Raw genomic sequence first — 12,051 nt, forward strand, 5'->3', positions numbered from 1 at the left:
TTCATAACTATGATTGAAAATATTTTCCCAAAAAATTTCTTATTTTTGTTAGAGGATTTATAGAAAGAAACTATGAGTAAATATGTTCCAAGTAGCTCCCAAGAAGGAGAGGTGAGTCTTAGTGGACAAGCTTAGAAACCAAGTCCTTCCTAACCAGAATTTCCTTATATTGTCTTTACCAAAGCTTTTAGGTAGAAATCTTCTAAAAGCTTTTTCAAATTCCAATGTAAAATGCTCCTAAACCAAAGAAAGGTTTATCTAAGATACAATTAGCATACGTAGATATCACGCAGACTTATAAAAACAAAAGCAAAAAATAAAAGGAGAGTAAATTGAAATGCAATGGAAATTGGAAATGCTAGACGACCCTATGTGAAAGTACAAGTCACACTTGGAGCCCCTTGACACATTTTCACAACTAATCCACGAAAATGACTTATTGTAATGTATTATTATGGACTTGGAATTCCACCAAAGGCCTTTTCCTAAGCCATTTAACAAAACAACAAAGAACAAGGTTACACTTCAAAGGTTCCGCAATATATAACAGTAAAATTAAAGTGCAAACAACCTCTAATTTTCTTGTATGATTCAAGACTTAGCCTCTTTTGATGCCTCTTCAAAACAGATTGAGAAAGTACTCTTTCGCTTTGATTGCAGCTATTGGAACATGAAATTCAGCTTGTTGGACAACCCCTCTGAGTTTCAAATTCTGCTTCCTCTCCACTTCCTAAGATGCTACCTTAGTTGGGAAGGTTTCTAAAACTAGACTGAACCACAAAGTCTTCATAGCACCACAACTTCACACAAAATTAACACCAAACAGATTGCAAACTGCACCAGGAAATGACTGTTGGACAACACCAAAATTATCAAACACTTTGGCACTTTAAAGGTCCAAAAGATTGAACAAACAATAAAAACGGTTTATGAAAAAATTAGGCACTCAATTGGAACCTATGAAAACTGTTTCGTAACTATTTGATAAATTTTCAAAATTGTTTGATGAAATGCCTCCATGAATTGCAAACTTTTAAGTTGTATTAGATAAGTTCTAAATACCTTTTAACACTTGTATAATGTTTCTTTTTCACTTATTGTGAACTAAAACAGTAGAACCTAACTTTTGCTACAATCCAAATAAATTTAAAATGCACATTTTAAAAAACTAGAATTGAACTTAACCTTGCACCACGAAAAAAGACTCAAAATGGTGGTTTTAAGTAGTGAAATTGCACAAGAGTGGGTTATAAGGTCATTTGTACTTTTCCAGCAACTTTAAATCATCAAAATAAGTTTTTTGGGCTGATAAATGATTCATATTCAATGTAATACGAAATATGACCTTTCAACACTCATTTATGAAAAAATTTAAGCAACCTCACCACCAAATTTGAGTTCTAATGATTCAAATGAGAAAACAACAATAAGAATGACTCTATAATGTGTAAACACACTGAACTAAGCTAGAAATATGAGGCTTAGCATGATTAAACTCAAATTGGACATTGCAATGAAATTAGGACAGTGAAAAGCTAATAAATGGACCAAAAAACATGAGAATGTACCTCTAGCTTGAGGTAACCGAGCTATCCTTTTGTATTTCATTGCTCATTTGATAATCGATTATCTCAGTGAAAATTACCCAGAAACATCATGCAGGAGGAGATAATCGATATCATTCCAGATAATAGATTATTTTCACAACCAGACTCAATATTGACGCGCAAATAATCGATTACGACTAATGATAATCAACTATTGCCAAAATGAAACACATCCTAGACATCATTCAAGCATTCAAACATACATACATCAACCCTAGATCATGTGGAAACATAGTTAACACATTATACATCCATTCAAGCATCGCATACCCATGTAAACATACTCAAAAACATATAATACATCACTTGAAACATCCAGATCCAATCATTGACATGTTATACCCCCAATAATAGGGTATTCAATTATCCAAACTAACTAAGCATAATGCTTACGAATGAGAACCAGGAAAATGAAAATTCTTCAAAACAGAGCTGTTGATGCGAGGCTATTTTCTACCAAACTAGTCGTTCGATTAACTATCCGAATAGTCATAATAAAATTATAAAATTATAAAATCATAAAATCATAAAATCATAAAATCATAAAATCATAAAATCATAAAATCATAAAATCATAAAATCATAAAATCATAAAATCATAAAATCATAAAATCATAAAATCATAAAATCATAAAATCATAAAATCATAAAATCATAAAATCATAAAATCATAAAATCATAAAATCATAAAATCATAAAATTATAAATTAATAAATTCATAAATTAATAAAATCATAAATTCATAAATTCATAAAATCATAAAATCATAAAATCATAAAATCATAAAATCATAAAATTATAAAATTATAAAATTATGAAATCATGAATTTATAAATTTATAAAATTATGAAATTATAAAAGTACAAAAATATAGATTTACACAATTATAGAATTATAGAATTATATAATAATATATGATTATAATTTAGCAAAATGATAGAATAAGAAAATTATTTTGTTACCAAATTAACATAAAAAGTAAACAGTTCACATGAAAAATATATTGAGTACTCATAAAAATTTAATAGGGACTTGAAGATTCTTAAATTTATCAAGACTTAAAACTTAATTAAAATTATTTTTAAAAGAATAAAATTAAAGTCCTCGACGTTATGAGACACATATTTATTATTATTTTTAGTCTCAATTTTTTTTTTTATAAGTAATCATATTTCATATTAAATATTAAGTTACTATAATATACGATGGATGTGTGTTTTAATGACTTAGGGTTATATCTCTTATATTATCATATATTTTAACCGCACAAAACAAATAAAAATAGTAAATTTTCTTTCATAAAATCTAAAGTAGAAAAAAAAAGACAAATGATAAAATAATTTGAGCTTAATTTATGTTTTCACATCTATAATGTTTTTTTTTCTCAAAAATTATATAAATTATATTTCTTAGCTTTTAAATTGTATTGATTTTTATGCATTGACAACGCATTGGAACTTAAGAATCATTTAATTTCTCATAACCATATTCAATATGGAAAATAAAATTATCATTAAAACATTATAGAATATCTATAAAAAAAAATATAAAAGATCTATAATATGTTCATAGAGTAGTAATACTTGTCTTAAATCTTAAAAAAAAGTGCTAAGCACAAAAATGTGTTTTCGAGTAACAGATGTATACATAGCATACAAATGGGTGGTAAGCAAAAAATAATGCGTGTGAAACATAAAATCATAAAAAATTTACATAAAGAGGAGGAAATAGAGAATAAATTATAAAATATTTTAAAAAAAATTGAAAATTGTAGATTCAACTCGTCCTATAAGTTATAAAAATTGATTTAATGAATTTAAAGGGAAAAGAAAGATTATAGATTTAACTCTTTCCACTAATAAAATACTATGCACACTGTAAAAATAAAAAATTAAATTATTATTAAGGGATTCATGTGTTCTAAAACTTTTTAGTTTCCATAATTTTCTATTAGTAATAGTTCTTTCCTGCTATTTAATACAGATTTGATTTTTATTTTCTTGCTATTTAATACAGATTTGATTTTTATAAAATCATAACGTTTGTCGTTTCAGATTCTAAAACATAGATACTGAAAAAGGTTTTAAAGAATAAAATGAAAATATCAGGATTTTATATAGACTAAAAGTTTGATCACTAACTTTTTCACCTCAACAACTTTGACTTATAGAAGTACTAAAAATATATTAAGCATTGATATTATTTCAGGCTATACGAAAAAAAAATCTTATCTTAATTCTCTCATGACAGTATAAATGAATAACTTAAAAGACTAAAAAAAATCCTGAACAACAATTTATGGAATATAGAAATTTAAATTTCATCTTATTATATTAAGCCAGAAATGTATGACTTTTCTTATTCACTCTTAAAAGGAAACATCGAAACAAATATCCAACGGTTATTATATATTACGAGCATTACAAAACCTACAAAAGTTATCCAGAATAAAGTAGTAACAATTTGAACTCACTAATTCCATGTAATAAAACCAGACTTGCCTCCAGTGGGAATTGATGAATAAAACTGCTGCAGTTGCTAGCAATGCTAATGTATATGACACAACAAAGCTAACACGAAAGAAATACATGTCTATCGATCTTTCCTCATAATTTGGTTTATGTGGAATAATTGTAGTAGTTTGATGACAACTCTTTGCTAACGGAGGTCCACAGAGAAATGGATTATCCTCATAGCTAGTATTAGTAAATGTGTTAAATTGAGCTCCTTCAGGAATTGGACCTGATAAGTTGTTGTGTGCCACATTTAATACTTGAAGAAATGTTAGACTATTGAGTTTTGGAGGAATTTGACCACTCAACTTGTTAAAAGAAAGATCTAAACTCTCTGTATGAACCAAATTTGAGAATGAATCTGGAATTTGTCCAGTTAAATCATTATGAGACAAGTTTAATGCTTGGATTCTTGTCAACTTCCCAATATCAAACGGGATATTTCCTTTCAGTTTATTCTGTGATAAATCGATTCCAGACATGTAAGTAAGAGTACTTCCCATGTAAATATAGGTATTTCTTTTTGAAGTGAAACTTGCTGTCACTTTCTGTTGCTTTGATGATACTGGTGCGCGAGGTACCGCTGTTCTTCTTGATGTGGCTTCCGTTACATGTTCCTTAATAAAGAAGCTTCCTTCGAGTACTTTTAATGATGAATCAAGGTTATTATTATCAAAAGGCATTATCCCAAAGCAAGGGGGTATTTCTCCAGAAAATTCATTGTGTGAAAGGTCTAACATGGTTAAATATTTCATCTGGCATAACTCCTTTGGTATATCCCCAGTAATGTGATTACCTTTTAAAAAGAGAAAATTCAACTTTGAATGACTAAGGTCTTGTATCATATCTTGAATGTTGTCATATATTTCATTGTAGTTAAGGTCTAACATCACTACAGGAGAGCTTCCACTGAACATTTTCTTTGACACTCCCAATTAAATGATTATTGCTCAAATGGATAAATTTTAGAGAAGAATTCAGAAATGATGGTACAATGCCCGTCAAATGATTTTGAGAGAGATCTAAATAAAGTAGATATGGTTGTTGCGCCAATTCTAATGGAATGAATCCTTCAAAGCTGTTATTGGACATACGAAGTTCCATCAAATTTGAAATTGTTTTACCAAAGCTTGGAATCTTTCCTACCAAATGATTGTTGCTTACATCCAATGAAATGATGGATATGTCAAAAATATTGCTCGGAAGTTCACCACTAAAATTGTTATCATTCAATGATAAGTACTGTAAATCAGTGGGTATTGTAAAAACGGGTCCCTCAAACTTATTATTTGAAAGTATCAAGACATAGAGTTGGTATGAGAGTTGGTTTCTAATGTAGAGGTTCATGTCCTTTTTGAACATGTCTTCTGGTATTTCTCCAGACAATTGGTTGTATGAAAGATCCAACTCGCGTAATAACTTCATTTGACCTAATTCACGAGGAATTGAACCTTGGATGTGGTTTCTAGACATGTTTACATAAACTAAATTTGGATAAACAACACTCATATTCTTGCTTGGAATTTCACCAATTATGGTATTGTCAGACACATCAAGGCGCTGTAACCCAGAAAGAGATCTCAATGGTAGTTGCATAGTACCACTCAAAGAACAATTTCTCAAAAGAGCTTCACTCAATTTTGTGTTGTTTTCTAACAGCCAATGAGGAAATCCTCCTTCAAACCAATAATTACTGAAATCTAAGCTAGTCAAATTGTTTTGATGTAGAAGAAATCTGGGGAGCGGAAGAGAATGTGTAACAATCATTGACGGCAAACTAAGCACTTGTAATTGAAATTTAGGAATCCAAGTTTGCATACTAGGTTGTAAGTCTAATATGACTTTGTTTCTTTCACCATATATGAACTTCAGGTTTGAGAGATTGAAAAATGGTCTAAAAGAAACAAGAACTTCAAATTGGTTTTCTGTAAAACCAAAATATTCAAGTGATGTCAGAGTAGCAATATTAGAATCAAACTTTCCACTAAATTGATTTTGTGAAAGTTCCAACTTCTGAATAGATGTCATATTTAAGAAAGACAAAGGGAGTGGTCCCACAAATAGATTTTGACTTAGATCTAACTCTTCGAGATTCTTCAACTTAAACCAATCTGAAATATGAAATTTTCACAAATCAATCTGAAATATAAAATTTTGACAAAAAAACAGATAGTCTTGCAAGGGTTATAATATAAGATATAAAGATTTCAACTAAACTAAGAGCAATTTATGCATAACATATATGTTATAAATAACTTAAAAAGACAAGCTAATGATATAATTACCAGTCGTAGGAAGAGTGTCATTTATATGACAATTTGCTAGAGACAGAACTTTTAAGGATGTTAAATTCCCAATACTTTTAAAAAATTCATTCTTCACGTTGCTGCTTCCATCCAATCTCAAATATTCTAGATTTCTTAAATTATAAAGATCTGCACAATAAAAAAATGACATGAATCATAATATAGCAACCATAGAATTAAATTATCTTGTGAAAATCATAAATATTACTACCTCCAGCTACAATTGTTCCTTTAAATATATTATTACACATAGAAAGCTTCCTAATGGATGATGATAAAGCTTGTAATGACTCCCTTAGTATGTCTCCATCTATCATATTTCCATCTAAAGTAAGAACATCCAATCTACTTAGACTTTTTGAACCTGAAAGTCATATAAAACTTAAATTAACTAAAAAAAATATACATAATACTATAATTAGACTAAAGAGGACAGAGCATATATTATTTTTAATTTTATTTCTTAAATACCTTGATGGGTCACAAAAGAATGGATTTTATTATCGCTTAAATCAAGATTCGTCAAACGGGACATAGTCAATAATCCTGCAAGCCATAAATTAAGAATTAATCAAAATCAACTACAATTCGTGAAGCCTTATATTTTTCTTCACTGTTGAAATAGAAGCATTACAAAACTAGTTTGCTTTCAAATAACCGAAAGTAATTTTTTCAAAACCTATAGTGTACGTTAAACATCTAAAAGTTTACTTTATCTTGGTATAAGAAATTAATGTAAATTCAACTCTCTCTGTCTGACTTACACCATTTTCGTATGGAAAAAAATAAGGCAGAAATGATAATCAGAAATCATTTCGAGCATGTATGATGTTACACAAAAGAGTTCCAATGTTTTTATAAAGAAATAAAGATTTCACAAATATCCACTGAAACACACATTTATGGATAACAAAATTGATCACCCTTTCAGCCAGAATTGTTCTATTCATCCAGCCAAGCCATTCTGTTGAGGAGTTCCCACCACAGTCCTGTGCCTCCTGATCCCTTTAACTTTGCATAATTCATTGAATTCCTCTGAAACAAACTCCAGACCATTGTCAGTTCTCAGGCATTTCAACTTATACCCCAATTGATTCTCGGTCTGTGTATGCCACTCCTTGAACCTTTGAAACGTTTTAGACTTATTCTTCAGAACGTAGATCCACACTCTTCTTGAAAAATCATCAATTATACCAAGGAAATACGCTCCTCCACCATTAGTTTGAGTTCTCGCAGGCCCTCACAAGTCAGCATGAGCATATTCAAATGGTCGTTCGGTCAAGTGTTTCCCTTTACCGAACGATATTCTGTGTGATTTCCCTAAGACACAGTGGTCACAGAAATTCAGCTCCTGCAGTTTATCTGTCAGAAGTAAACCTTGCTTCTCCAATTCTTCAAGGCCCTTCTCACTGATATGTCCCATCCTCAAGTGTCAAAGCCGAGCGGTATTTTCAGACTTCTCACTTGCTATCGAGGCATGACCAATGACAGTGGAACCCTCCATAATGTACAAGTCATTCTTTCTTCTGCCTTTGACAACCACAAAATTTCCAGAATACACTCTCATCACTCCATCTTCAACTCTCATGGAGTAACCTCTAAGATCAAACGAACTAATAGAAATCAAATTTCTCTTTAGTTCAGGCACATACCTCACATCCTGCAGCATCATTTCACGATTGTCAAACATCTTCAGCCTTACCGACCCCACTCCTTGCACTTAGCAAGCCTTGTTATTTCCCAGCAACACATTTCCATGCTCCTTTCGATCAAGATCTTCAAAGAACTCCTTCACCGGGCACATATGATAGGTGCACCCAGAATCCATGACCCAACTTCTTTGAGAATCTTCAGATGAAGCCACCAGAACACCAGCAGATTCATATCCTTCAGAAACCTCTGCCACATCTCACCTGTTTCGTACCTTCTGGTTTCGACTTCTTCCCATTTCCACCCTGCTTCTTCCATTTACCTTTCAACGTAATGAGCCCAGATGCCACCTCCTTGGTTTCTTTCGAATCTTGAAGTTTTTGAAACTCCTTGGTTCGAATTGACGTCACAACCTCCTCTAAAGTAATCACCTGATCCTTACCATAGAGCAAGGCATCCCTGAAATGCTCGAAGGTTCTTGGAAGCGCATTCAGAAGAATAACAACCTTATCTTCATCTTCCAACCTCACGTCAATATTCTCCAGATCATCAACAATCTTGTTGAATTCTGCACGCTGCTCCTCTATGGTTCTCGATTCTGTCATCTTGAACGAATAGAGTTGTTGCTTCAAACACAACCTATGAGCCAGCGATCTTGTCATGTACAACGACTCCAATTTTTCCCATATTCCAGCCGCAATCTTCTCCTTCGCAACCTCCCTCAGTGCCTTATCACCAAGACATAGTATGATAGCACTTCTTGCCTTATCAACCATTCTTTTCTTCTCTTCTTGCGACATCGCATCACTCATGTTCAACTCACCCTTTAATGCGTCATTGGAGCCCTGCTGTATCAAGATAGCCTCCATCTTGATCTTCCACAGCCTGAAGTCATTTGATCCATTGAATTTCTCTATGTCGAACTTGGTTGCCATCGCTTCTGGAATTTCTTGATTCACAGCCCCACAGTGGACGCCAATTGTTGGGTTCGTGTAAAACAAAGAATAGAAAACCCAGATGCAGAGAAGAGAGAATAAGAGAGTAAAAAACACAGAGAGAATGATCTGTGAATAATACTTCGAGATTGAAAATTGAATTCAGAAATACAACGCAAAGATAGGCTACAATATATAGTCAATCAAAGCAATTGTAACAGACAAAACAGAATGACCGAAAGGTCTCCCGCATAAGACAGACCAGGAATGACCGAACGGTCTAAACCAATAGTTAAGTCTAACAACAATATGTATAAAATTTCACACATATTTATCTACTTCCAAAATCAATTTCGTCAATAATTGATAAGAGCCAAAAACAAAAATTGTCCTTACGATCAATAAATATATTATATATTCCTTTGTACTACATAATATCCTATACAACAAATAATACCTTCAATGTGAAGATCCGAGCTCAATTGATTTCCGGCCAAATTCAGTTCCTTTAAAGATGTGAATCCCTCCATAGATGGTAAGATGTCATTAGTCAAATAGTTATGACTTATGTTCAGGACCTCCAAATTAGGCAGCTTTGGTGACACACTTTCAAAAGCTTAAATATAAGCACATGTATTCATAAAACCAAAAGTTGTGAAGGAAGCCAACAAATGTGAAAAAAAAATATAGTATAAAAAATTTGAAGATCTTCATTATAATAAATTATTTTATTGTTGTCATTTCTTAAAGTAAATAATAAATTGTTAGTCTCACCGTGGTTTAATGAAGATGTACTGAAGCTGTTATATTTTAAATTAAGCGACTTAAGAGATGGAACGCCATCCAAACAAGGTAGAATGGTCGAAGCATTATACAGCTTGTTACCACTAATGTCGAGAACCTCCAGATTTGGCAACTCTGCAATATGAAAAATAAAGTTGAAATAGCGAGTATTCCATAAAATTCGTAGTTTTGAGTAAGTAATTAGAGCGATGAAGACATAGAAGTTGTACGAATTAATACCTGCATCCCCCTCACAACCAACTATTTCAGAATATGACAAGTCGAGGATCTTCAAATCTTTGAGGACAGAAAAATCTGAGTAATTAATATATTTTTTTGTTGATTTCCTCCAGCCATCAGTAAGAACTAGTTGAGCCACTCTTCCTGTGGAGGGGTTGCACTGCACATAGTTCCATTCACAGCAATCTGTGTCGGTGTTCCAAGAGAAAGGAGAGTTCAAACGAGAATTTATGCCCAAAAGTGCTTCTCGCTCCTCCTTCCAACATCCTTCACACCACACCACTTCCAATAAAAGGAAAAGGACGAAACACATTCTCACAACACTCTTCATTTTTCTCTTCACCCACGTAAAGGATTTGGTCTTCATCCCTTAAGTAAGAAAGCATCAACTGTTTATGGTCCATGAATGCATATTAAAGTTTTTTAAAATAAAAGTTGAAACCCGAAAATTAATAAAACGGAGGTAATATACTATTTTTTATTTTTTAATCTTCTTTATAATTAAAAATTGTGAGGTAAATTTTTTTTAGGAAAATTTAAATTTATTAAAAACTAATTTCTCATCAAAGAAAAAATTATTTATAAAAATAAAAAATATGATGTGAAATTAAGTTTAAATTTGAATTTTCTCAAGTTGCTTGTTAATTTTTGGAGCATGGAAGACGTTTAAGTCAATTCTAACATAAAATGACGCGCTTAAAAAACTAACGAAATTAGAGGAGTGATTTCGGCGAGAATTTTTTTAAAGATGGTTTATTCCACAATATTTATTTTGATAATGTTCAAAAATACTTTTTGCTATAAAAAGAATTATTAATATAAATTTTGCATTACAATATTTATTTAATACCAATTTTAACAATATAAATAAATATTGTGGTATACTTTTACTAAAATAGAAGTAAAATTCAGAGAAGATGATCTGTCATCCACGGAAAGGTCACATTCATCCATAAGTACAATTCAAAATAAACATCCTTCAATAATCATTTTATAATAAAAAATAAACTTACATCATATAAATTATTTATAAAACTAAGAGTAAATATGATGTATATATTAAATATAACTATCTTTAATAAATTTAATTTATAATACGTTTTATACATAAAATTATTTACTTACATGAGACAACGCGTGGAGTCTTTATATAGTTTAATAATATAAATTAATGGAAAAGAATAACGAGTTGAGAATCAACAACCAGCTCAAAACATCAAAGTCCATCAAAGAATGATTTGACGTCAAAAGGTCACAATCACAATCAGCGTAAAGAAGAATTCAAGATAAACATAATTAAGTAGTAATTATAATTAATTAAATAAAGTTGCATAAACTATAAAGTCGCCCGTCAAGTAGAATCCAAAATACACATCCCTCAATAATCATGTTATAATTTAAAACAAATTTACACCATATAAATTACTTTTAATTCTAAAAATAAACACAATTTATATATTAAATAATCATCCTTAATAAATTTAATTATAATATGTCTTATACACAAAATTATTTATTATTAATTTTAATTATACATTAGCCAGCTTATTAATAATTACTAAATAAAGACTAATAAAAAAATAAAACAAAAACAAAACAAAATGACTTGGCGTCAACTAATGGGTCGAAATCAGCGCCAAGTAGAACCCAAAATAGACGTACCTCTATAATTATGCTGTAAATAAAAATAAATTCATATCAATATAGATTATTTATTACAAATTTAAAATACAATTTATACATTAAAAATATTATTTCATTATAAATTTTAACATAGTATAATCAATATATTAAAATTAGCATTTATTTGAAAAGTAGAATCTAAGATAAACATAACTCCATAATTATGTTATAAATAAAATAAAATTTCATAATATGAATTCTCTTTTACAAATCTAAAATACAACTATTATATTTTAAAAAAAAAATTATATTTACCATTAATTTTAATCATAATATAAAACATACAATGAAAATGTTTATTGATTATCGATTTTAGTTAATTAAACATACAAAG

General features: G+C 30.3%; 1 pseudogene; it reads right to left on the minus strand.

The window, feature by feature from the left end:
- Positions 1 to 3,995: 3,995 nt before the first annotated feature.
- LOC108347544 (receptor like protein 21-like) lies at positions 3,996 to 10,415 on the minus strand (annotated as a pseudogene).
- Positions 10,416 to 12,051: the final 1,636 nt, after the last annotated feature.

Source organism: Vigna angularis, chromosome 9, assembly GCF_016808095.1.
Source record: "Vigna angularis cultivar LongXiaoDou No.4 chromosome 9, ASM1680809v1, whole genome shotgun sequence".
In the NCBI taxonomy this organism is placed as follows: domain Eukaryota; kingdom Viridiplantae; phylum Streptophyta; class Magnoliopsida; order Fabales; family Fabaceae; genus Vigna; species Vigna angularis.